Source organism: Salvia splendens, chromosome 20 (assembly GCF_004379255.2).
Source record: "Salvia splendens isolate huo1 chromosome 20, SspV2, whole genome shotgun sequence".
Taxonomy (NCBI): Eukaryota; Viridiplantae; Streptophyta; class Magnoliopsida; order Lamiales; family Lamiaceae; genus Salvia; species Salvia splendens.
The window spans coordinates 8,235,389-8,261,151 of NC_056051.1; the positions used below are offsets into that span (position 1 = coordinate 8,235,389).

The 25,763-nt window shown below is 41.6% G+C and overlaps 4 pseudogenes; all 4 read right to left on the reverse strand.

Annotated features, from left to right (window-relative positions):
• Window positions 1-217: 217 nt before the first annotated feature.
• LOC121781876 lies at window positions 218-2,275 on the reverse strand (annotated as a pseudogene).
• A 1,912-nt stretch (window positions 2,276-4,187) lies between these two features.
• Window positions 4,188-5,499, reverse strand: LOC121781421 (annotated as a pseudogene).
• A 10,989-nt stretch (window positions 5,500-16,488) lies between these two features.
• On the reverse strand, window positions 16,489-19,076 carry LOC121781796 (annotated as a pseudogene).
• A 1,646-nt stretch (window positions 19,077-20,722) lies between these two features.
• Window positions 20,723-24,941, reverse strand: LOC121781422 (annotated as a pseudogene).
• Window positions 24,942-25,763: the final 822 nt, after the last annotated feature.

Genomic DNA, 25,763 nt, shown 5'->3' on the forward strand with positions numbered 1-25,763 from the left:
CTTTAAAATTTATGACAGTTTCAAAAATCTTAAATTATACTACATGTCCATATTCAATAACAAGATTTATCAAACATTATTCTTGTTTATGTTTGAGTAGAGTAGATTTGAGTAAACGGACTCATTGTCTCCATCTCTATCCCCCTTGCGCGTCTGTCAGAAATCGAATAATTTTCCAACCAAACAAGAACATTTTTTGGTAACCCAATAGGCTCAGTTTCAACTGAAAACGCAAACCATTAGATAATATACACTATTTTTCAAGCAGTTTCAGTCATCACATGTACAAAGATACACATACTAAAAGCTAGAAAATTAACCACGAGCTCATGAACTCATTCATTTCTTAATGTAATTATTGAGAAATAGTATAACATACTCTAATAAAGATGCAATGGCAAAGTAGGTTCCATGAGCAGGGAAAGTCGATGCTTAGGATGTGTGGTGAGTCCATACGCCTCTTCGAGAGACACATCTTCAGGCTTCATGCCATCGACCAATTTGAGATCGAATCCATGCAACAAATTAGCCAGCATTGTTCGAACAACCTTAAATCCAAGGTTATATCCCGGGCATATCCGCCTGCCTGAGCCAAAGGGGAGCAATGTGAAGTTGCACCCCGACAAATCAATTTCCTTCCCTAGAAACCTTTCTGGCAAGAACTCATCTGGGGAGTCCCATGCCCGGGATCCCTGCCTAATGCTCCACACATTGACAAAACCGTCGTCCCCTTTGATATGTTGTAGCCTACAACGTTACAATCTTGAATCGCATAGTGGGGTACCAACAACATGGCCAACGGGTGGAGCCGGAACGTCTCGGTCAAAATGGCATCCAAGTAAGGCAATTGAGAGAAGTCGTCCTCTCCCACCCATCTCTCTCTTCCGATCACTTTGTCCAGCTCTGCTTTTGCCTTCTCAATTATGCGCGGATGTCTGATAATTTCGTGTATAGCCCATTCGATTGTCGTGGCAGACGTATCCATGGAGCCCACTATCAAATTCTACAATTATAACAAAACTATTCAAAATTTCACCTAATTAAAAATAGGGCAAAGTTAATAAAATCAAGATTATTATACCTATATTAATGCCTTGACACAATCCCTAGTGAGCTCAACTTCAACCTTACCATCCTCAGCCATTTGCAACAAAGTATCCACAGAATCCCTAGGGGTAATTTCGTCTTTCTCCTCAACTATTCTAGCTAAATGATCATCAATCACATAATTGTAAAACTTATCCATTTTCTTGTTCAAAGCCTTCATTTTCTTGACATATTCTTTCAAATCAAATGGACTGAGCCATGGAATCCAATCTCCAATGTTAAAAACTCCAGAAAGCAAAAACCACTCATCAACCATGTCATGCAATTCATCAATATTTAACACAGAGTTTGCTCCATTAGAGTCACTAAAATACTCATCTTTTGATATTATCTTCCACACCGTGGACAAACTATAGCGCGACAAGTGGTCTTTGAGCACGACAGGCTTACCTGCCAGGGCCGTAAGTTTGACAAGAAATTCTGACTCTCGTTGGCACATACTTGCTTGTAGAGATCGAGTTTCTTAGGGTTTAAGACCTCGAAGAAGTATATTCTCCGAGTTTGGCGCTAGTATGGGCCCATGTGGGGCCCATACTAGGTCCCTGTAATTGAAGCTAGTATATTTGCCAGCTGCAAGCGAGGGCCTAGACGCGAAGCTCGCATCATGCACCCTCAGAAACTGTTTGGCCATCTCAGAGGATGATGCAACCACGACTGGATATTTTCCGAACTTGAGCTGCATAATTTCCCTGTATATTTGGGATAATAGGTGAAAGGATTGATGTGGGATCGGACCAATAAGGTTCAAGTTGCCTATGATAGGCCATGGTTTTGGACCTAGAGGGATTTTTCGATTTGGTTTGGTTCGGTTTGTGATGACTTTTGCGACGAAGGCTACCACAGCTGCGTATTAGCAAGGCAAAAAGAATCCAAGAACTCTCCATTCGAAAAAATGGAAGGTGTGAAGGTTTTGGCTGTGAAATATGTTATTGATAGAGTGAAAGTGTGAAACATGTTAGAATTCAATTTCGATCTTCTTTCTCTTTTGCATACTTTTGTGATAAAGAGCCAAAGTTTGTCACGAGCAGAGACAGGGACACATGCAGTAATATAGTACTAACATTTAGTTTGTGGTGGTCCTTTATTAAGCTTAACACATATTTTCAACAGAACTGCTATTGCTTATATTATGTTGAGATAAGATAACCCATATACTCCACTATTTTGTGATTGGACTGCACTATACTTGGTTGAAGGCATATTTTATTTATATTTGGGCCTAAAAATGGAGGGTTTTCTAAATTAAATTGTTAAGTAATAATCCATCCATCCATTCTATAAAAATAAGGACACTTTCCTTTTTTATCGTCGCATAAAAATATCTCATTTTCATCTGTGGAAAGTTCTCCCAAATTCATTATCCACTAACAAGCAAAGATGAGTTCTGAAATCATTTTTAGTTCTTACAAAATAAAAGTAGATGAAGACCAATTGTACAAAATATGAAGGATTACTAGAGGCTGAAATTAGAGAGATAAACGAAGTAAAATTGCGTCAAAAGATTAGTAGATGAGAAAAGTAGAATAAAATATCAAAATTGAAGAATAAAACGTAAAATAAAAAAAGAGTAATTACATAAACATAGTTTTAAGTTACTAGATTAATTATATATATTACTCCTTTTGCCCTCTGGTTGGCACGTACTACTTGCTTGGGACTTAATTAGACCTCGAAGAAGTATATTCTCTGAGTATGGGGCCCATACCCTGCAAGTAATTATAGCTGGTAGATTTGCAAGATGCAAGGGAGGGCCTAGAGGCGAAACTTGCATCATGCACTCTTAGGAACTGTTTGACCAAAAAGAATCCAAGAATGTGAATTTTTTTTGATGGGCGAATGTTTGAAACATGTTGGGATTCAAGACCCATCTTCTTTCTATTTAGCATATAATGTTTGTACTGCACCTGCATATATAATGTTTGGGCCTAGAAAATGGGATTTGTAAATTAAATTGTTCAGTAAGATAACATGTTCAGCTCTATCCCATGTACTCGGGTCCCTACCCGTGCTCCATGTGTTCACGAGAACGGTAGTCCCTTTCGATATGTGGTATCCTGCAGTGTCATTATTTTGTTACTGTAAAAAATCATGGATTAAATATGCCCGGTCAATGGATTTTGACCAAATAATAAATGTGACGAGACATTTAATTTTGTGAAATTAAATGACATAGCGTCGATCTACATTTTACGTAGGTAAAAGTAGTATATTCACTTTCTCAAATCCGATTTCCGGTGAGTGAGAAATAGTGGATTAAAGTTGGGCATAATTAGCTTTTAATTAAAGCTTGGAGATGGAGCTTAGGGAATAATTAACTAGTGTTAATTATCCCACATTGGAGGATTAACACATCTTTAATGTGTATAAATTAAGTGACTTTATGTTACTTAATAATTATAGTGGACCAAGATGGGTGAAAGAGCCCACACGCGCGCACACGCGCGCGCCGCCGCCGCCCGCCCGCCCGTGCCCGTGGGCGCGGGCGCGGGCGCGGGCGCGGGCCTCGGGCCCGAGCCCGATCCCGATCCCGATCCCGATCTTGGACTTGGACTTGGACTTGGATCTTGGCAATTGGTCTTTGGGTGGTCTTTGGGCTTGGTGCTTGGCCCAAACTATTCTTTTTGGACCACCGCCGAGTCAGCAATCCAAGTGGCTTGACACGTCGTCAAGCGAGGCACAGTCACGGTTGCCACGTGAGAAATCCACACGCTCCACACACGGATGGCACACTCCTGCCACACGTCTGTAACCGACGTCGGTTACGAATTGCCATGATGACAGCCATCATGGCTGTTGACCCCCTGCAGTGGACTGAGCCTATAAATAGGCCAGCCATTCCATGCATCACTACACAATTCAAAAAGCATTCTGCATCATAAGCTCTCTCCCTCTCCCTGCATAGTTTTTTCTGTCGAAGCTCTGCCCTCTCCTCCATCCAGTTCGCCGGAGCTCTGTTGATTGCGGTGCTGCATCAATAGAGACGTAGCCGTTTTACCTTTGGGGACGACACGCCAAACCGAAGAGCACTACCGGGGCGTATCTCGTCTTGCGGGAAGAGGCCTCCTCGACTCGGCTAATCACACTGGTTTAGTAGTTTCGATTATACGTTGTATTTTTAAGTTCAGTTCTTCCTTTCCTTTCTTTTGGGTTGTATTACGCCCGGTAGTTATCTTTGTAATCCCAGAAACCAACAGTTACAAAAATGTGATAATAGATGTCAGATACCTGCAACGTTGCAATCCTTAATTGCGTAATGGGGTAAAAGCGTAGCAAGCGGATGCAATCGGAATGTTTCCATGATGATGGCATCAATGTAAGGCAACTTAGTGAATTCATTCTCTTCCACCCATTTGTGCCTTCCGATCACCCTGTCCGGTTCTTCTCTCGCTTTTTCAATTATCTGCGGCTGCCTGAGCATTTCGTGTATAGCCCATTCGACCGCTGTGATTGAGGTGTCCGGGCTAGCAAGCACCACATTCTGCAATTGTAATAGATTTACTTTTAGAATTTGAAACCCATTTTGCCATTTTTAGGATGTCAACTAATTATTGGGATAGAATTTATTCAATTGCTAAAGGTAGAAATAAAATAAGACTAATAAAAAAATCAGTAAAGGTTGTCATAAATTGGACAATAATTAATTAGGTGTACATAAAAATGAAGAAGAAATTAGTACCATGATCAATGACTTGAGACAATCCCTTGTGAGCTCAAGTTGAGCATTAGGATCCTCAGTTATCTCTATCACCTCTACCTCTCGTCCTTCTAGCTAAATGATCATCGATCACAAACCCGAAAAACAAATCCGATTTCTTGCGAAAAGCCTTCATCCTCTTCACATACCCCTGCAGATCAAACGGGCCCAGCCACGGTATCCAGTCACCGATATTGAACACTCCGCTGAGCACAAACCACTCGCGAAGATGTGAGCACAAACCACTCGCGCATCATCGCCCCCTCTTCGTCTGATTCGCCAACGTACTTGTTGGTCACGACTATTCTGCAAATGGTTGAGAGCGTGTAACGTGATAGATGTTCTCTCAGCACAACTGGCTTCCCCGAGAGGGCTCTGAGTCGCGTGAAGAAGGTACGTCTCTCCTCAATGCGGATTTGCTCGTGTTGGTCGAGCTTTTTGGTGCTCAGAAGGTGAGACATGAGTATTTTACGCGCTTCTCGCCAGTATGGACCGTAGGGAGAAAAGGATACGTCGGAGTTGTTGTAGCTGATGTGTTTGCCGGCGGCGAGGGCAGGAGGCCTCAAGGCGAAGGCTGCATCGTGCACCTTGAGGAACTGCTCGACCATCCTGAGGGATGACGCGACCACAACTGGGAATTTTCCGAATTTGAGTAGCATGATTTCACCGAATGTTTGGGATAAATGGTGGAGGGATTGGTGTGGGAGTGAGCCAAGAAGGTGCAAATTGCATATTATAGGCCATGGTTTTGGGCCGGGCGGAAGGAGTTTTTACTCCGGCTGCCGTAAGGCCATCCGCAATGGGCGGACGATGGCACGCCCGATGGCGCGCATCGTCCGCGCCATTCATCATCCGCCCCCACTGTGGGTGTGTGGCATAGGCCGCGGACGATAGTCGTGGCCTATGCTTCGGGCGCGACTTAAACCGCGGGCGATGGCCATCGTCCGCTCCATTGCGGACGTCGCGGACGATGGTCGCGGACGATGGCCATCGTCCGCCCCATTGTGAAGGCCGCGGACGATGGCACGCGGACGATGGCACGCGGTTTCATTTTTTTATATAAATCTCGTTTCTCATTCAGTTGTGCATACGAACATATCGACTATCTCTCAACATATTCTCTCTCAACATCCAACGAAAATGAATCCCGACGAAGACACTAATAGTTCTAGTTCGTCTGATTCCGGTCGTTCGATTGACGAAGCATTAGATGCAGCCGTTGAAGAGGCCATGGCGGCATGCTATTCGCAAATGCAGCGCGACAAGGCGGCGGCTGAGCAAGTCCATCGTCCTATTCGACATAGGACGTATGTCCGACGCAACCACGAGGAAGCTCACAGGCGTCTGGTTGAAGACTATTTTGCCGATCAACCACGTTGGGGCCCGACTGTGTTCCGCCGTCGGTTTCGAATATCGAGGTACCTTTTTCTCAGCATTGTTCGTACATTGTCTTCACGTGAAGAATACTTCACGTTTCGGGAGGACGGCATCGGGAAACCTGGCCTTACACCATTGCAAAAGTGCACGACTGCTATTCGTCAGTTGGCATACGGCACCACGGCGGTCCTTTTTGACGAGTACCTTTTTGTCGGGGGATAGTAGAGGCCTATGGCGACACATATTTGCGCAAGCCGACAGCCACTTATTGCCAGGGTCTGATGTAGATGCACGAGAGGGCGCACGAGTTTCCTGGGATGCTCGGGAGCATCGACTGTATGCACTGGCAGTGGAAGAACTGTCCGACGGCGTGGAGAGGCCAATTCACAAGTGGATACAAGGGCAGCCACCCGACGATGATCCTCGAAGCCGTCGCTGACTATCGGCTTTGGATCTGGCATGCTTACTTCGGCGTAGCCGGATCGAACAACGACATCAACGTCCTCAACTCGTCCACCCTCTTCACCGACCAATGTAACGGCAACGGTCCGGCCATAGAGTTCACTGCCAACAGACGCCAATACCATATGGAGTACTACTTGGCCTACGACATCTACCCACGGTGGCCAGTTTTCCTAAAGACGGTCAGCTGCCCGATTGGAGAGAAGAGGGTTTTATTTGCGCAAAAGCAAGAGGCGGCGCGGAAGGATGTAGAGCGGGCATTTGGGGTGCTCCAATCACGGTGGGCAATTGTGAAAGGGCCGGCTCGTTTCTGGTACAAGGAAGTCATCGCCGATGTTATATATGCGTGCATAATCATGCACAACATGATAGTCGAGAGTGAAGGCGGAAGCATCACCGATTGGAATGACGACGACCGTGCATCTAGCTCTGCCGGCACATCAACCGAGACACCCGATAGAGGGTTACCGTTAGGTTTCGATGAGGTTTTATCTAGGCAGGCCTCAATGCGCAACCAACAGGAGCATGCGCAGCTCATGAGCGACATGATTGAAGAAGTGTGGGCTCGTAACCGCCGTCGCTGAGTTTGCGTTTTTTATTATTTCGCATTGTAATGTATTAATTTTTATTAAATGAATGAAGTTTTTAAAATTCGTATTTTAAATGTATTTTAGTTTTTTTTAATTCGTATACAAAATTGATGATGTGGCGCGCCTTAGGGCGCCCCACTGCGGATGGCCTAAGGGTTGAATAGCTTTGAGATGAAGGCTATTGCGAGTTTGGCAATTAGGGCTAACAGTAACCAATAATACTTCATTTTTGAGTGAGAAATTGCTAATTTCACTATTGATCAAGATATATAAGATACTTTATCTTCGGATGTGACATTTGCGGCTATATATACCATACCACCACGTGAAATGTCTGTAAGGGCATCAGCAGTGGGGCGCCCTAAGGCGCGCCCTATGGCACTCCACGTCATCAGTTTTATCCTCCTTCCCCCCACCTGCAGTAGGGCGCCCTAAGGCGCGCCCTATGGCGCGCCACATCATCATTTTATTGTTTTGTTTAATTAATTTAAATGTTTTCAAATAACAAGTAACGAGTAAATAAAAAACGTCTAAATAACAAATGGCGACGCATTAATAAAAAAAGTTACACCATTCAACTTACAAAAAAAAACAAACTAAGTCGGTGCAATTCCCAACTTCCGACGCAGCTCATCGATTAACGCCCGGAGATATTCGGCTTCGTCGGGGTCGATACAATTCTTAAGGGCCTTGTGCGTCTGCAATAACGTCCTCGCCATCGACGCTGTTGCCAACGACTCAAACGCGGTGGCCGTCTTGGTCGGTAGCGTTTCTGGGAACGGAGATGGGTTTGCAGCAGTCGAGGATGAGGTCGCGGTCGCCTTCCCCTTGGCCTTCGCAGCCTTGACGCCGGGCGGACGCCGGGAGGACACCGGTGTGCCGGAACTCCCTTCATCCACGTACGTCCGATTGAGGTCAACCGGGTGATTGCCGCTGCTCGTGTAATCACCAGCTTCGGTGGTCTTCGTCCTCTTCGGCGCACCAGTGTGCAGAATTCCACCTTGGAACTTCTGCTTGTCCCTCAAGAGCGCCCAGATGGCCTCGTGCTTGAAGTCGCCGTACATCGACCGGTACGACAACAGCGCTTTAGTGCGCACATCGCTCAAGCTCTCGCCGCCCCCCTGTGCCCGCGTGAACTTCTCAAACTCCGCCGCGTACAAGTTCACTTGCTTCTTCACTTGATCCCAGTGCTTGCGGAGTTGCTCACGTTTGCGCTTGTACGCGGTCGGCGGCTTGGCCTCATTGTAGAGGCCGGCGATGCGCTCCCAGTACGCGCCCTTCCTCTGGTTGTTCGCGAAAATCGAGTCTTCCGATATATCTACCCAACACCGGGCCAAAATGAGGGTTTCGTCGTCGGTGTAGTTTGTACGGCCGGGGGCGTACTCATCGCAATTTCCGGGAGGCGGCAACTTCTGCGCCTGCTGCCGGTTCCGCTTCTTTTTGGCTGGGGCGGAAGCGATCGCGGCGAGTTCGGAATCGGCCGTTGCGGCGTCACGGCGGGAGGGAGCGCTTGGTCGGTTTGGAGACGACTCCATGTCAGACAACCCGTACGATTCCGTACTGAAATCGGGATCGTACTGGGTGTCGGCGTCGAACGAACAATATTCGCTGGGTTTTGTACTCGGCCAACGCGCCTCTCCGCTAAACATAGGACTATTGGGACTTGAATCCATTTCGTAGTAATTATGTAAATGTAATAAGTTTCGAAAGTGAAATCGTGAAATGAAATTACAAATGAATTGTATTTATATAAAAATGAAACCGCGTGCCATCGTCTGCGTCGATCGTCCGCGTAGCCTACAGTGGGCCGGACGATGGCACGGACGATGGCCTATCGTCCGCAGCCATCGTCCGCGTAGGCCGCAATGTGGCGGACGATGGCGCGGACGATGGGCATCGTCCGCGCTATACTCCGCGCCCTTAGTATAGGGCGCGATGATCGTCCGCGGCCTATGTCACGCACCCGCAATGGGGCGGACGATGGCGGGCGCGGACGATGCGCGCCATCGGGCGTGCCATCGTCCGCCCCATTGCGGATGGCCTAACTATTTTTTCTTTTTCTATTTGATCTTCAACTTGTAACTTCGATTTTGTCCAAAGATAAGTATGAAAATGATTTTTACTCCCTTCTTCCTAAAATAATTGAGACATTTCTTTTGTGTATATGAATTAAAAAATTGTTGTGCTAATGGTAAGTGAGTAAGTAAAAGTGGGAATAAAGTAAGCGATGGGAAGAAAACACAAAGTATGAAAGATGATAGAGTTTTTGAAAAAAAATGACTCGACTACCCAGAGAAAACCAAAAAAGGAATACAATTCAACGACCTTGGTACGGAGATAATACTATTCATGAAGTTTTTTTATTAGTACTCCTAGGATATACTAAAAAATGGCTAAGAATATATTTTCATGCTTTTAAATATACTACCAACACTTCAAAAAATAAGTCCCCAACTAAAATTAGAGAATGCAAATGGAAGTGTAAAAAAAAATATTTGTCTTCAATAAAAATTTTCTGTGATACAGTTGGGAGTATAATGTAATGTTTTAATTAAGTTAATACATTTTAGCATAATTTTAAGAATACATTATCAATTATTATGAATGCGGGGTAGTGCAATTGGTTCCGGATTTAGACGAGTTGCAACAAAATACATTATCATAACCCACCCTATTTTTTTGGTTTGGCTACACTATACTTGGTTGATATGCCTATTTCACTTATATTTGGGCCTTGAAACATGGCTTTTGTAAATTAAATTGTAAAGATATTATTAGAAGGGGGGTCGAGACTGTAGCGATGGATCCAGCATAGACCAAGTTAGCGTTCGAATTGGGGCTTGGATGGTTCCAAACCAAGTACCTATATATCCTTCCATGGCCACCCCATGCGTCTGCGATGTGGAAAAGAAAGAGATTAAAAAGAGTAAGAAGATGATTGTTGGTTGGAACTGAGTATAAATTAAACCCTTTATAATTTATAGGCCATGGTTTTGGACAGGGAGGCCGGAGTTTTTTGTCTGCCCCCCATTGAAGTTTGAATATATCTTTGAGATTAAGGCTAATGCGAGTGCAGAAATTAGGGCTAATAGTAACCAAGAATTTTCCATTTTTGTGTGAGACTTATGTTTTAACTATTTAACTAGCTACTTTATATTTTATGGTACACAAGTTGTTGGATTTTGGTATGTGAAAATGAAATATAATTTGAATAATGAAATTTGATATCCAAGGGATGTGACATTTGCGACTATATCTTTAATAGATTTTGTATTGCAATATTTGAATGAAAAATGTATCGTACAACGTGAAATGCGTTTCTAGCTACTCTTTCTGTGTCATCCAACGTTGATTATGTCCAAGGATATGTACGAATATATTGTGTTTACTATTTATAATTCTAGTTGGATGGTACGACTAATGTAAATTCCATACATAATTTAGTAACGGTGATTTGGGAGTGTAGGTACGACTAAGCAATTATGAAACCAATTTCATGAAAATTTTGAAATCAAATTTCGAATCAGATGAATCACATAATTCTGATTTCTAAAATTATTCCACAAGTAATTAGATTACAAAGTTAATTAAGAATCGAGCCCTGGGCTCTGATACCACTGTTAGGAATTCTTGTATTCATCTAATGAGCACAGCGGAAATTGCATACAAGAATAACAGATCTAGATTCATAATCATATTGCAAGTTGAGCACGTAATACACAACGGAACTAAATCTTACTTGTTGTTGTGTTTCCTTCTACGATTGTGTCCTGCAAGTTGAATCCACTACTATCGAGGTCCACGTGTATTCTGATCCGATGCAGGAACAATTCCTCGGTACAATCGCTCTATAGAGAAATCTAGGAATTCTCTACAAAGCTTTACGTATTTTCTCTCTAATGTTACGATATTTCTCATCTCCCACAATGGAGAATAAATAACCATTATATAGACAAAGAGTCATTAGGGTTTCATGATTGTTGGGCTTATGGACTAATTATAATTGTAGCCCAACTATAATTATTTAATCCATATTAATCTAATCTAGCACATATCCTTTTTTGGGGTGAGAACTTGCTACCCTCACTATTGTTGAAGAAAAATTGGATACCTTTTGTGTGTTTGTTTTATGGAGTACTATAGTAGTGCACATTTTGCTGGTATTTGGGATGTGAAAGTGAAATATAATTTTGAATAAAGAAATTTGATATCTGTGGGATGTGACATTAGATTTTCTATTGCAACATTTGAATGAAAATTGTACCATACCACGTGAAATGTGTTGTACCTATAAGTATTTCTTTATGTCTGATCTACAACTTGTAACGTTGATTTTGTCCACTAATATGTGTGCATGTTTTTTTTATTTGTGATAGTAGCTAGTTGGAGGGTATACTGTAAAGTTTTTAGTTAGTTGAGACGTCTTATCGTAAATTATAATGATATTTAGACTAATGTATTTTAAAATCTTACATCTATATAGTATTCGAGGATTGGAAATAAATGGGAGAACCATTTCTCCCATTTTTTCAACCCTTAGTTAAATAGTATCAATATAATGATATATAAGAATAAAATTTATTAGAACATGATATTATAATATTACTATAGAATCCATATTTTTGGAACTATCGATTGATCTGCTTAGCAATTGGACTGAATTTAGCAAAGGTGGGCAGGAAGGTTGGTTACATAACTAGGGAAAGAGGGTGTTTAGGATATGTGGTGACTCCAAAATTTTCGTCCATGCATATATCTTCAGCCCTCTTCCAATTTCATCAATATTTTATGCCTTCCTCGCCAGTGTGGGCCGCAGGGGGAGTGAGCCTAGAAGATTCAAATTGCCTATCATAGGCCATCGTTTTGGACCTGGTGGGAGTTTTGGTTTGCTTTTGATGATTTTTGAGATGAATGCTATTGCAAGTGTAGAAACTAGGGCCAATATATAGTAGCCATGAACTACTCTCCATTTGTGAATGAAAATTTTTTTGTTGAAGAGAAACTTGGTAATCAACTGTGTTTTACATTGTTGAAGTGCTACTATATTAAGGATGTGAACGTCTGAAAATTATGAAGAGAAACTTCTTAATTTAACTGTATTATGTACGTTGTTGAAGTGTTATCTAAGGATGTGAGTATGTGAAAAATATGAAAATAGGCTTGTGTGATAAGAATAGACCTAAACTCTAAACCATATATATATATATATATATATATATATAGGGTTTTGATCTATGCAAAACTAGATTTAAATACAGAAACGCAGAACAATATCATAATTAGGTCACTTTTAGGTCATAATTAGGTAATTTTTAGGTCATGCTAACAAAGCATGACCTAAAACGATCTTAGCATGACATTAAACCCAAATATTATAATATGACCTAAAATTGCTTAATTATGACCTTCCGTGTTTTTGGTTAATTATTGACCATTAGATCATCTAATCCTAGGGCCAAGATTTGGTCTGCATTTCTGGATTTAAACACATACTTATTTTGATCATCTCCCTATATATATATATATATATATATATATATATATATATATATATATAGTTCCTTTATGGATCTACAACTTGCAGCGTGATTTTTTCCATACACAAACTAGCACGCTATCTGTTAAGGATATAGTTCCTCAACGATAGGAAATCGAGTCGAACGTCGCGGGAGCTTTGCCCGTCGATCAATCAGGCGTCGAATTCTAGGGTTCGTGCTTTTGTGCACGAGAGAAAAAGATATATTGTGTAAAAAATAGTATTTTATTTCTTGAATGAATAATATTAATAACAATGTCCACTATTTATAATAGTGGATACTAACTTAATGAACAAGACAAAAGATATGAAAAATATATGCAAATCCATAATTAACTAACTAAATAATAATAATAATAATCGTATCAACTCCCCCACGGTTGAAATCCACCTTGTCCTCAAGGTGGGAACCATGAAGCAACGATGAGCGTCGAGGAATCCTCCTGGGTCAAACATACACCGAATAGTTGAGCGTCTCCTTGCATCATCTCCATAAAAAATCACAGAGGGATGACCTTTATGGACATGATAATTCAGTTCTAAAATCTTGTGAATGCGTCCATGAGTGCTCAAACATAGAGTGTCAATTTACGGAGGAATCAACCGGGCATCGGCATCGAGTGGTGTTAATCGATGAGTCATATTTGCAACATTCGTAACATGTGATGAATCACTCAATAATTCCATTGATGCGTTGTACCTCATGGAATTACCCAAATCAACCTTAGCTTGAAGAATCTTGATTGGAAAATCATTCAGTTGCATCGAGCACTCTAACTGCCCTTGAACTTGTTCCTCCTCGCGCTTGTGATCCTGATTGGGTTTCGTCCCATTCTCAGCCTTTTCAACTCCACAAAAACTAGCAGAAGAATCAAGAATCTTCTCGGCGGAATAATCAAATCCATCCTCAATAGATCCATCCTCCCCGTCTATCACCTCATTCGGAGGTAATTCTTCTGTCCGAACCTCTTCCGTGATCGGCATCTCTACGTCACTGGAATCAGAGATAGGTTCAGTGAAAATCTGAAATTGGGCATGCTGCGGTGGACGCGGCAAATGTTGGATTTCAACAAACCCATTGGCAGGGGTTGAGATCGGGACAGCAGCAGTGGGCAGCGGCGTGGCTGTCGGTGGACACCAGCAGGACGGTGAGTGTTGCGGGGGTGGTTGTGGCCAGTCGAGTGGGGGCTTCCTGGTGCAGCGCTGCTGTCCAACGGGCTGGTAGTTTTGGTGGGGTAGGTTTGCGGCGGCGCCTGCTGTCAGCGGTGGTTGTTGATAGTCGATGGGCTGGTGGCCGTGGTACAATTGGTCTCTCTCCGGCTTGTATGGAGGAAGCGGTGGATTCTGAGGTCCGTCATAAGGACTTCGCAGCAGCGCGTACGAATCCATGTAGGTGTAGGGCGGCTGCGGGGCTGCGGGAGGGTTGAACTGGTGGCGGTAAAGCTCAGGATCATACGCCGACACAAGACCATAGGTCGGGACTTGCTGGTTGGGACGGGGCTGGACGTAGTTCCACGGCTGTCCGTTAGGTGGGTTTGGTGGGGGTCGCAGCAGTGGGCGGCTGATTGGAGGCGGCGGCTGGTAGCAGGTGATCTGGAATTGCTGCTGTGCAACGGTGTACAGCGGGGGAGCCATCTGGTGGGTCCGGTTTAGGTTGCAACGGAGGGAGCGTTGCTGCTACCCCGCGATTATGCTCAACCAATCGGGTCTCGAGTCGGGCGAGACGGGCGTGGATATACTCCCACTTTGCTGCTGTTGAATTCAGTTGCAAGCCTTCGGATGCTTGCGATATCTCTGATGAATGAAGATTGACTTCGGCCATGAGTTCGAGAATGAAAGCACCACTTGTTAAGGATATAGTTCCTCAACGATATGAAATCGAGTCGAACGTCGCGGGAGCTTTGCCCGTCGATCAATCCGGCGTCGAATTCTAGGGTTCGTGCTTTTGTGCTCGAGAGAAAAGATAAATTGTGTAAAAAGTAGTATTTTATTTCTTGAATGAATAATATGAATAACAATGTCCACTAGTTATAATAGTGGATACTAACTTAATGAACAAGACAAAAGATATGAAAAAGATATGCAAATCCATAATTAACTAACTAAATAATATTAATAATAATAATCGTATCACTATCCTAGGTAGAGTGGCCTCACAACAAGTCTAACAGTCCTATTCTACAAATTAGCGATAAAGTGAAATTAAGATAGGAATATTGATGGATGGTTTTTTGTTGTAAGATTTCTTTTCTTGATTGGATTGAGCATGCCATCTCCCTTAGGTGTGTTTGGCTAAGCTCATAGGCTCCAACATGAAATACTCCCTCCGTCACCCAAATTTTGTCGTAGTTTGACTGGACACGAGTTTAAGAAATGTAATGGAAAGTGGGTTGAAAAAGTTAGTAAAATGTGGGTCTTACTTTAAAGTATTAATTTTATAATAAAATGTGAGTGATAATAAGTTAGTGGAATATGGGGTTCATTACCATAAATGGTAAAAAGTGAAATGTGACAAATTTTGTGGGACGGACGGAAATGGAAAAATGTGACAAAATTTCAGGGACGGAGGGAGTATTAATTAATGCGTTAAAAACCTTTTAAGTTACGTTGTCAAAGTGTTTTGATAGCTGGGCATGAGCTAGAGAGAAAACAGTGAGTTAGAAAGAAAATCATTGTCGCAAAAGAAGGTTGAAGAGAGATGAAGTTGAAGGTATATTTGGAAATGCTCCCTCCATCCCAAGATAAGCGAAACAATTCTTTTGGGTACGAGATTTAAGGAATTGATATTTAAAGAGTTTAAGTAGAGAGAGTAAAGTATAAGAGTGAGAAAAGTAGAGAAGTAAAGTATAAGAGTAGGAAAAGTAGAGAAGTAAAGAAAGAATAAAGTAAAAAGAATTTTTTTTTGCTAAAAAGAGAAATGACTCACTTATAGTGGGACATTCTAAAAAGGAATAGGACTCGCTTATCTTGGATGATGAGGTAAACCTGAGCTCGCCCAAGGATACACACATTCACTTAAAATAAGAACTTACTAAAGGTAGTAGGCATGTATAGTTCCTCAAATATAAGTATGTTGGATAGTTAAAACTCCCTCCGTCCTCCAATACTTGTCTCATTTTGTCCATTTCGTATGTCTGCATTTACTTGTCACATTAACTTTTAAATGAGGCATTTCGTAATTTTTTCCCTGTATGGTAAATTAGTGGTCTTAGATAGACAACATCCTAAGACATTTTCTAGTGATGCTACGGGTAGTTATTCATCACTATTTTAGTTGAAGTAAAAGATGCTCTATCTTTATAGAGGTATGTGATCAAATACTAACTTTTTACAGTAACAACTAATAACTAAATATCAATTTTGTATGTTAAAAATATCAACACAAAGACATAAATTTATCAATCTTCTTGTGTTGATAAACTTATGTCTTTGTGTTGATATTTAAATTTACATGTTGTATTGATGTAATTATGTCTTTGTGTTGATAATTTTAATACACATGATTGAGAGTTATTAGTTATTACTGTAAAATAGTTAGCACACTAACGCAACCCTATACTCATTTACTACACTTTCTATAACACTTGCATCAACAAGTATTAGAGATAAAGTGACACAATAACATATTTCAAGTGACAGTTTCAAGTGTCATAAAAGACTAATTTTCTAGTAGAGATTTTTGAGATTATCCCAAAGCATTGATAACTCTTATCAGTTGAGATTATTTTACTTGAATCAAATCTATAAGATTGTAGAAATTCTAATAATGAAGATACATTTGCTCGTTCATCTATCATATCAATCATTAAACTATTAAACTAATTCGTCAGCTGACAATATTTCATAGGACTGAACAAACATTATTAACTGTAATGTAATATAGTCCATATTATCTTAAGTTCTTAATAAAACTACTTAGAAATTGAACTTAATTTAGTAGAGGTGGGCAGGAAGGGTAGGTTTCATGACTATGGAAAGAGGATGTTTAGGATTTGTGGTAAGTCCAAAATTTTCCTCCATGCATATATCTTCAGCCCTCGTGCCCTCGTCCAAATGCAATTCAAATCCATGCAACAAATTAGCCAGTGCTGTTTGAAAAATCTTCAGTCCAAGCTTGTATGCCGGGCACATCCTCCTCCCCGATCCAAATGGCAACAAAGAAAAGTTATCATCCGTCGTCTCCATATGTTGCCCTAAAAATCTGTCTGGCAAGAACACCTCGGCTTCATCCCATGAGTTCACGTCCCTGCCTATGCTCCATGTATTTATGAGGACGGTCGTGCCTTTTGGTATATTGTACCCTACAATATTTTTTGTGTACACATGTGTCAGGTTCAGGTTAGGCCTTAATAGGTTGGGTCGTAATTAGGTTGATCCGATATTGACCTAATCCGCGCGATTTTCCACCACTAAAAAAACATAAGTTGGTGACACAAAACATAATTAACTCCATCTCATACCTGCAACCTTGCAATCCTTTGTCGCGCAATGTGGACCTAATAATGGAAGAACCGGATGCAAGCGGAATGTCTCCATGATTATGGCATCCATGTATGGCAATTGTGTGAAGTCATTCTCCTCCACCCATCTATCCCTTCCAATCACTGTGTCCAGCTCTTGCTTGGCCCCTTCATATATCCGCGGTTGTCTGAGAATTTCATGTATAGCCCATTCGATTGCTGTAACTGAAGTCTCTGCTCCACCAATCAGGGTATTCTGTCATCGTGGGCACAAAATATTTAAGAACCCTAAATCCAGTAATAGGTTGTATATTACTCCCTCTGTCCCACAAAGATTGTCCCATTTTTCCATTTCCGTCCGTCCCACAAAATTTGTCTCATTTCACTTTTTACCATTTTTTGTAGTGGACCTCATATTCCACTAACTCATTCATACTCACATTTTATTATAAAACTAATATATAAAAGTATGACCCACATTCCACTAACTTTTTCAACCCACTTTTCATTACATTTCTTAAAACCCGTGTCAGGTCAAAGTGAGATAATCTTTGTGGGACGGAGGGAGTACTTCACTTTAGTTATATGACCAAATTCTGATTTTGTGCACTAACCTAAAATTTGTTCGCACCAACTTAAAAGTATGCCTTTTATCCGAGGTCGGACTTAGGTCAAATTTTGTACTCCTTTTATCTCCATCAATGTTGGCACATTTCTTTTTCACAATCGTCTTGAAAAAATGTTAATAAATAGTTAAAGTGGAGATAGAATAAAGTACTTTAACTATTTATTATATTTTTTCCAAAACGAGTCTAAAAATGAAATGTGCCAACACTAATGGAACGGAGGGAGTACTAGCTAATATTCAAATCGATATTAGTTAGTCATGTGTAATTTCAAAAAGAAACAACGATGGTTGGTATGTAACTAAAGGTGAAGTAATGATACCACTAACAATCCTTTGATAGAGTCCCTTGTGATCTGAACTTCAGCATTAGGATCATCTGCTATCTGTAGCAAAGCATCAACAAAATCTTCGTGTGCATCATCTTTTCCAGCAGCCCTCTTAGCTAAGTGATCATCAATGACATAGTCCAGAAAACTGTCTTGTTTCACACATAACGCCTTGATCCTCTTAACATATCCCTGCAGATCAAGGGAGGCGAGCCACGGTATCCAATCTCCAATGTTGAACACTCCAATGAGCACAGACAACTCATGCATCATCTCTGGCAAATCAAATTTTTCTACAACTGAGTTCATCTCGTTTGGTGATTCGCCAAAATAATTATCAGTCATAACCATTCTACACATTGTTGACAGCGTGTAACATGTTAGATGCTCTATGAGCACAACTGGCTTCCCTGACTAGGATTTGAGACGTGAGAGGAAACAACGCCTCTCCTCAGCGCGAATTAGCTCCCAATTTTTTAGCTTCTTTGTACTCAACAACTCAGACATCATTATTTTACGCTTTCCTCGCCACTGTGGGCCATAGGGAGCAGATGATACGTCTAAGTTGTTGTAGCCGAGGCATTTATGAGCGAAAATGGGAGGCGAAGACTTCATCATGCACCTTGAGGAACTGCTTGGCCATATTGGGTGATGATGCTACCACAACTGGGAACTTTCCGAATTTAAGTAGCATTATTTCGCCGTATTTTTGGGACAAATTGTGAAGGGATTGATGTGGGAGTGAGTGAGCCAAGAAGGTTCAAATTGCCAATTATAGGCCATGGTTTTGGACCTGGTGGGAGCTTTGTCTTTGGTTGGATTCTGATGAATTTTGAGATGAATGCTATTGCAAGTGAAGAAACTAGGGCTATTAGTATCCATGAACTACTCTCCATTTTTAATGAAAAAGTATTTGTTGAAAGAAACTTGCTAATTAAACTGTATTTTATACGTTGTTGAAGTGCTGGTTAAGGATGTGAACATGTGGAAAAATGACAAATAGACTAACTAGGCTTGTGTGATGTACAGATACACTAACTAGTTTGTGTTGTACCTAAACTCTAAACTCTATATATAGTTCCTTTATTGATCTACAACGTAACTTGCAGCGTGGTCATACACATATACTATCCTAGGTAGAGTTTCCTCACAACAAGCCTAACAGTCCTGTTCTAAAAATCTGCAATAAATTCTGTGAAAATGAGTGAAATTTTGAAAGATGGTTTCTTTGTTGTAAGATTTCTTTTCTTGATTTATTTTAAGCCTTAGATGTGTTGTAAAAAGTGAAAGTGGACAATAAATATGGGACGAATAAAAAATGACAAAAGTGGACTAAAATGAGGGACGGAGGGAGTACGGAACAATGTTTATTTTTATTTTATTTTTCTGTTACATTTAATTGAGAATAAATTAATTTTGCTTCATTACATCATTTGTGAATTTTCTTTGACCGTTGTTGCATGGAAATTAATTAATTAATACACTGGGCAGAAACAAATACTCCGTAATAAGATAGAGATTTAGCACAATAAATTATTTAAAGTTTTTATTATAATTGGGCGGATCCTAAAATAATGATTACCAGTTCCTATATAGACAAAAATAGTGAATACTATTAGTTAAATACTTATTCCTCATTTTGAGTCTTAGTACTTTTCGAAGTGAATTTTGAGAAATGTTAGGAAAAGTAGTGAAAAAATAATGAAATGCGAATATCAATTATATACATTTGTTTTTTACAATAATAAAAATAAAAAATGTGAGTGGAATGTGATGTTTTTTTTTTGTTAATAAAAATGAATAGAACTTTTATTTGGGGACGAACTAAAGGGGAGAAATGGGCTTAATGGAGGAAAGAGGGAGAATTATTTAGCTTTAAAAGCAATAGTACTAAGATATGAATTCACAATGGTTTCTTTGTATGTTAGGCCGTTTTTGGGTAACCATAGTTGTCACTAAAGCCCAGTGATATTGGCCCAAGATGGCCCATAATTTTCTTGAAATTGGGCTTCAGAAAAATGAATACCATTCTTAATATGTACATTTATAGTATTTACTTTATTCTCGTTATTCCTGGCACTTATTATTTTTTCTAAAGTCATCTTTACATGGTCTAAAATATTTTGTTTTTAAGACACTTTTATTACTTATATAATTTTAACTTTATATTTCTAACGCTATATTAGTACATTTTTCAACTCCTAAATACATTGCTCTAAGAAAATGTGTAATGAGATAAGTTCATAAGGGAGTAGTTAATATTTTGTTTTTAAGACACTTTTATTACTTATATAATTCTAACTTTATATTTCTAACGCTATATTAGTACATTTTTCAACTCCCAAATACATTGCTCTAAGAAAATGTGTAATGAGATAAGTTCATAAGGGAGTAGTTAGTTGACTAAAGGTCATTTTTGGTCCTAAACAAAACATATGACGATTTTTTAATTTTGGTCCAAAACATTATCTTTTGAATTATTCGGTTCCTCACATTTGAAATCGGATCACATTTAGTCCGAAATGGACGGAACTGTTAAAATTTAACGGTCAACGAAAACCGCGACGACGGAGGCGATCACAATGCTGGCAATCGCTCCGGCGGAGAGCTTTTTCTTCTTCGGATTAGCGTTTCCGCACGAATTGAGAGGCTCGCCGCAGAGCGAATTGCCGTGGAAGGAGGATTTAGGGTTTTTCGAAAGGGAATTGGGGATTGAGCCGGTTAGGTTATTGCTTGAAACGTCGAATTGAACTAGGGCAGGCAGATCTAGGGCGGGGATCAGGCCTGAGAAGCGGTTTTTCTGCAAATAGAGAGTTCCTAACCGGGTCAAATTGGCGAAACCCGGCGAAATCGGGCCGGAGAAGTTGTTCTCCGCTAGATTGAGCCGCACCAGCGAGGTGAGGGAGAAGAGGGTTTGGGGAAGCTCACCGGTGAAGAAATTGTGCTGCAAGTAGAGATTGCGGGGAGGTGAAGAGGTCGGGCGGGAGGGGGCCGAAGAGGGCGTTGTAGCGGAGGCTGAGAGTCTGCAGATTGGTCATGTTGGAGAAGGATTTGGGGGGGAGCTCGCCGGAGAGGCCCATTCCGGGGAAGTGGAGCTCGATGACGGAGGAGTTGTCGGGGGAACAGTTGACGCCAGGCTAGGCGCAGGGGGTGAGGCTGGAGAGGTTCCAGAGGAGGACGCAGCCACCCACGGCGGCGCGGAGGGCGAGGAGGGCGGCGGGGTCGGAGGCGATGTTAAATTTTAACAGTTCCGTCCATTTCAGACTAAATGTGATCCGATTTCAAATGTGAAGTACCGAATAATTCAAAAGATAATGTTTTGGACCAAAATAAAAAAAATCGCCATATGTTTAGGACCAAAAATGACTTTTACTCTAGTTAGTTTTCACCTTACTTTTTTTGTGTCATCTAGTGTTAGTATAATCAATGATTACATATACAAACAGAAATAAAACAAGATGTATATTAAGCAATTTTATTCATTACATATATAAAGATAGCTAGCGCTCAAATCACAAAAACTAAGTTCTATAAACTTAGTTACGAACTCGTCCATGCACCAACTAGACCATTTTATACAATCATCAAGAAATAACATAGTATAATTTAATAAAGATGTGATGGGAAGGTAGGTCCCATGAGGCCATCCACAACGCTGTCACTATATCGTCCCTTAAAACACTATTTGCGGGCCCCACTGTACTTTTTTACTCCTTCCCTTAACTAAGGGACGGAACCTGCAACCCTCCGTCTCTTAAATTACTATTCATTCAATTTTTTTTATTTTTTTTCCAACAAATTCAATTAATAAAAAACACACTTCATTAACAATAAAATAAAATTACAACATAAAATAAAAATACAACTTAAAAAATAAAAAATTAAAAAAACACACAATTAAAACCCTAAAAAAATAAACGTGACATAATTTAAAATACAATTTTATAGAAAATAAAAAAACTAATTCGCCGGCGAATCATCCTCTAAAGGCGGTGGAGGTGCACTAAAGCAGGTAGGAGGCGGAAGGCCAAGTTGTGTTGCCATAAAGACAATTCCGTTCCACCAGGCTTGGTACTGGGCGAGCGTAAAGCAGGAAGTGTCCGCCATTGTGGCGGTGATGTACATGGCCATAAGGGAGTTCGAGCCTCCCCCCCGAGCCAGGCAGGCTTGATTCGCCTCGGCCCTTCCTCGCTCTAGCTGCCTTCGCCGCCTTGGTCCCTTGCGGCCGACGGCACCCATGGGAGGATCCCCCAGCATCGCCGGCCGTGCCCTCAACCTCCTGCGAGGCACCCTCTTGTGAGCCGCTGCCCTCACCGCCGTCACCACACGAGTATTGGCCACTCGCCGTGTGCTTCGTGCGCTTGGAGGTTGAGCCCGAGCTGGAGCGGACACCACCGACCCACCTTTCCTCATCCTTGACGACCTGCCAAACATCAACAAATTTGAATTGTATGCCGGTGTCGTCGTGGTAGACGCGCAAAGAGACCTCAGAATGTCGGCGCCCGTGGATCCGCTTTGGTACTGAGCCGTTTCATTCGTGTAGATGCCGCAGAATCTTTTGACTTCTCTGCGCGAAGCATCTTATATTTCGGCGGCGGGACCCCTTCGGCTTAATCTGGTGGTAGGCCGCGGAGACCTTTTCCCAGAAACACTTCCGACTTTGTTGATTCCCGACGATGGGATCGTATGAAACACGGATCCAGGCGTTGTACACCGCCATCGTTTCTTTGCTGCTGTACGGATGTCGGCCTAGATCCTCCTCCTCGCCCGCCTCCGCCTCTGCCCTGGAGCTTCCACTGCCTCGGCCTCCTCCACCGCCTTAGCCTCCTCCCGGAGTGGATTTAACGGAATAATCCTCTCGAATATGGGATAATCCCTGCGAATACCGCGGAGCAGAGGGATGGGCGAATGCATCCACGTCAAAATTGGGTGGTTTGTACCCCCCGGCGTCGACGAACCCTAGGTGCCCGGCGTCGACGAACCGGAACCACCCAATGTGTTGTACATGCTCGCCCAGTCGCCTCGGCGCGTGGCGAGACGACTCGTCACGCCGTGACGGGACTCGGGACGGGATTGGGACGGGCTGGGGACGAGATGGGGCGCCGCAACGCGTCGCGCCGCCGTCCCGTCCCTCCATGATGGAACGCGGGACACCCGCGTAACGCGGGACACCCGCGTAACGCGTTGCGGGTGCCCTGAGGAGGGAAAGTCAATGTTTAGGATGTGTGCTAAGTCCGTACTCCTCTTCGAGAGACACATCTTCCGGCCTCATGTCGTTAACCAATTTGAGGTCAAACCCATGCAACAAATTAGCCAACATTGTTCGTACAACCTTAAGTCCAAGGTTATACCCGGGGCATACCCGCTTGCCCGAGCCAAAAGGGAGCAATGCGAAATTGCTGCCCGACACATCTGTTTCCTTTCCTAGAAACCTCTCAGGCAAGAACTCATCTGGGGAGTCCAATGCCCCAGGGTCCCTACCTATGCTCCACACGCTGACAAAGATAGTCGTCCCCTTTGATATATCGTAGCATGCAACGTTGCTGTCTTGCATCGCGTAATGGGGGGCTAACATCGTGCCCACCAGGTGGAGCCGAAATGTCTCTGTCACAATGGCATCCAAATAGGGCAATCGAGAGATGTCGCCCTCTTCCACCCATCTGTCCCTTCCGATCACTTTGTCCAGCTCTGCTTTTGCCTTCTCAATTATCCGTGGTTGCCCGAGAATTTCGTGTACAGCCCATTTGATCGTTGTGGCGGACGTATCCATGGACCCCACTATCAAATTCTACAATTATACAAAACATTTTGTAAATTAAAAAAAGGCAAAGTTAATAAAATCAAAATTATTGTACTTGTATCAATGCCTTGACACAATCCCTTGTGAGCTCAACTTCAACCTTATTACCATCCTTAGCTATTTGCTACAGAGTATCCACAAAATCCATCGGGGCAACTTCGTCTTTCTCAACTCTTCTAGCTAAATGATCATCAATAACACAGTCATAAAACTTGTCCATTTTCTTGTTCAAAGCCTTCATTTTCTTGACATATCCTTGCAAATCAAATGGACTCAGCCATGGAATCCAATCTCCAATGTTAAGAACTCCAGAAAGCAGAAACCACTCATCAACCATCTCATGCAATTCATCCATATTTAAAACAGCATTTCCCTCACTAAAATACTCATCTCTTGAAAGCATCTTCCACACTGTGGACAAACTATAGTGCGACAAGTGGTCTTTCAGCACGACAGGCTTGCCAGCTAGGGCCCGTATGTTTGAATAGAAATATTGCCTCTCAGCAACACGTACTTGCTCATAGAGCTCGAGCTTCTTAGGGTTGAAGACTTCATAGGAGTAAATCCTCCGAGTCCGGCGCTAGTATGGGCCATGTGGGGCCCATACTAGGTCCCTGTAGTTGTAGCTGGTGTATTTGCCAGCTGCAAGCGAGGGTGAGGCGAAGCTCGCGTCATGCACCCTCAGGAACTGTTTGGCCATCTCGGGTGATGATGCAACCACGACTGGATATTTTCCAAACTTGAGTTGCATAATTTTGCCGTATTTTTGGGATAAGTGGTGAAAAGATTGATGTGGGATTGGGCCAAAAAGTTCAAATTGCCTATGATAGGCCATGGTTTTGGACCTGGTGGGGTTTTTCGGTTTGGTTTGGTTTGGTTTGGTTTGGTTCGGAGTATTTTGGAGACAAAGGCTACTGCAACTGCATATAAGTAAGGCAAAAAGAATCCAAGAACTATCCATTTGGCTGTGGAATTTGTTGTTTGAAGGTGAAAATTGTACCTATATATAGGTGAAGCTTGAAAGCTACTTTATAACATGTTCAACTTCGACCTTCTTTCTTTGTTTTTATAATTAATTTGTTTATACATATATGATAATGAGATAAAATTTGTCACGAGCATAGACGTGGACTGATGCACTAACATTTAATTTGTCGTAGTCCTTTTGTAATAGGAGTATGATGTAATACATCCCATGCTTTGTGTTAGTGGAACTTAGTATGATGTAATCAACTATTAGGAGTATAATTTTTGTCAACATGCATTGTATTGCAAAAGTGTGTGAAATGTATAACTTTTTCTGCACTAACATGGTTGGATTGTTGAAAAGTATGTTTGGCTTGTAGTAGTAGATTTTTTAACAAACACATTAAATATTAGTCTCCCATACGGTTTTTAATCCTGCATTTGGTAAAAGTCGTGTTTAGTTAACATTCATGTTAAATATATAATACTTTTGGTTGTTTCAATTAAAGTTATTTAATAACTAACTATGCTGCGTGTACACTAAGTCCAACTAAAATTAATGGCAAAAGTTCAAACAATTTCCATCCTGTACTAGTCATACGATTTTATATAACAGGAGTAATATTTTACTTTTGGGGTAGCTAGAGTTTTGATTAAAGATTATTACTCTTAACTATAAGTTTTTTAAAAGTTGATTTAATTATTATTCATAATTAGAATTTAATTAAATGAGTAGGTGGAACCACTCCCAGGAGAGTAAGCATCTTTGTACTTTTTCAGTGTAAGTCCGAACCCCGACACTTCATAATGTTTCAAA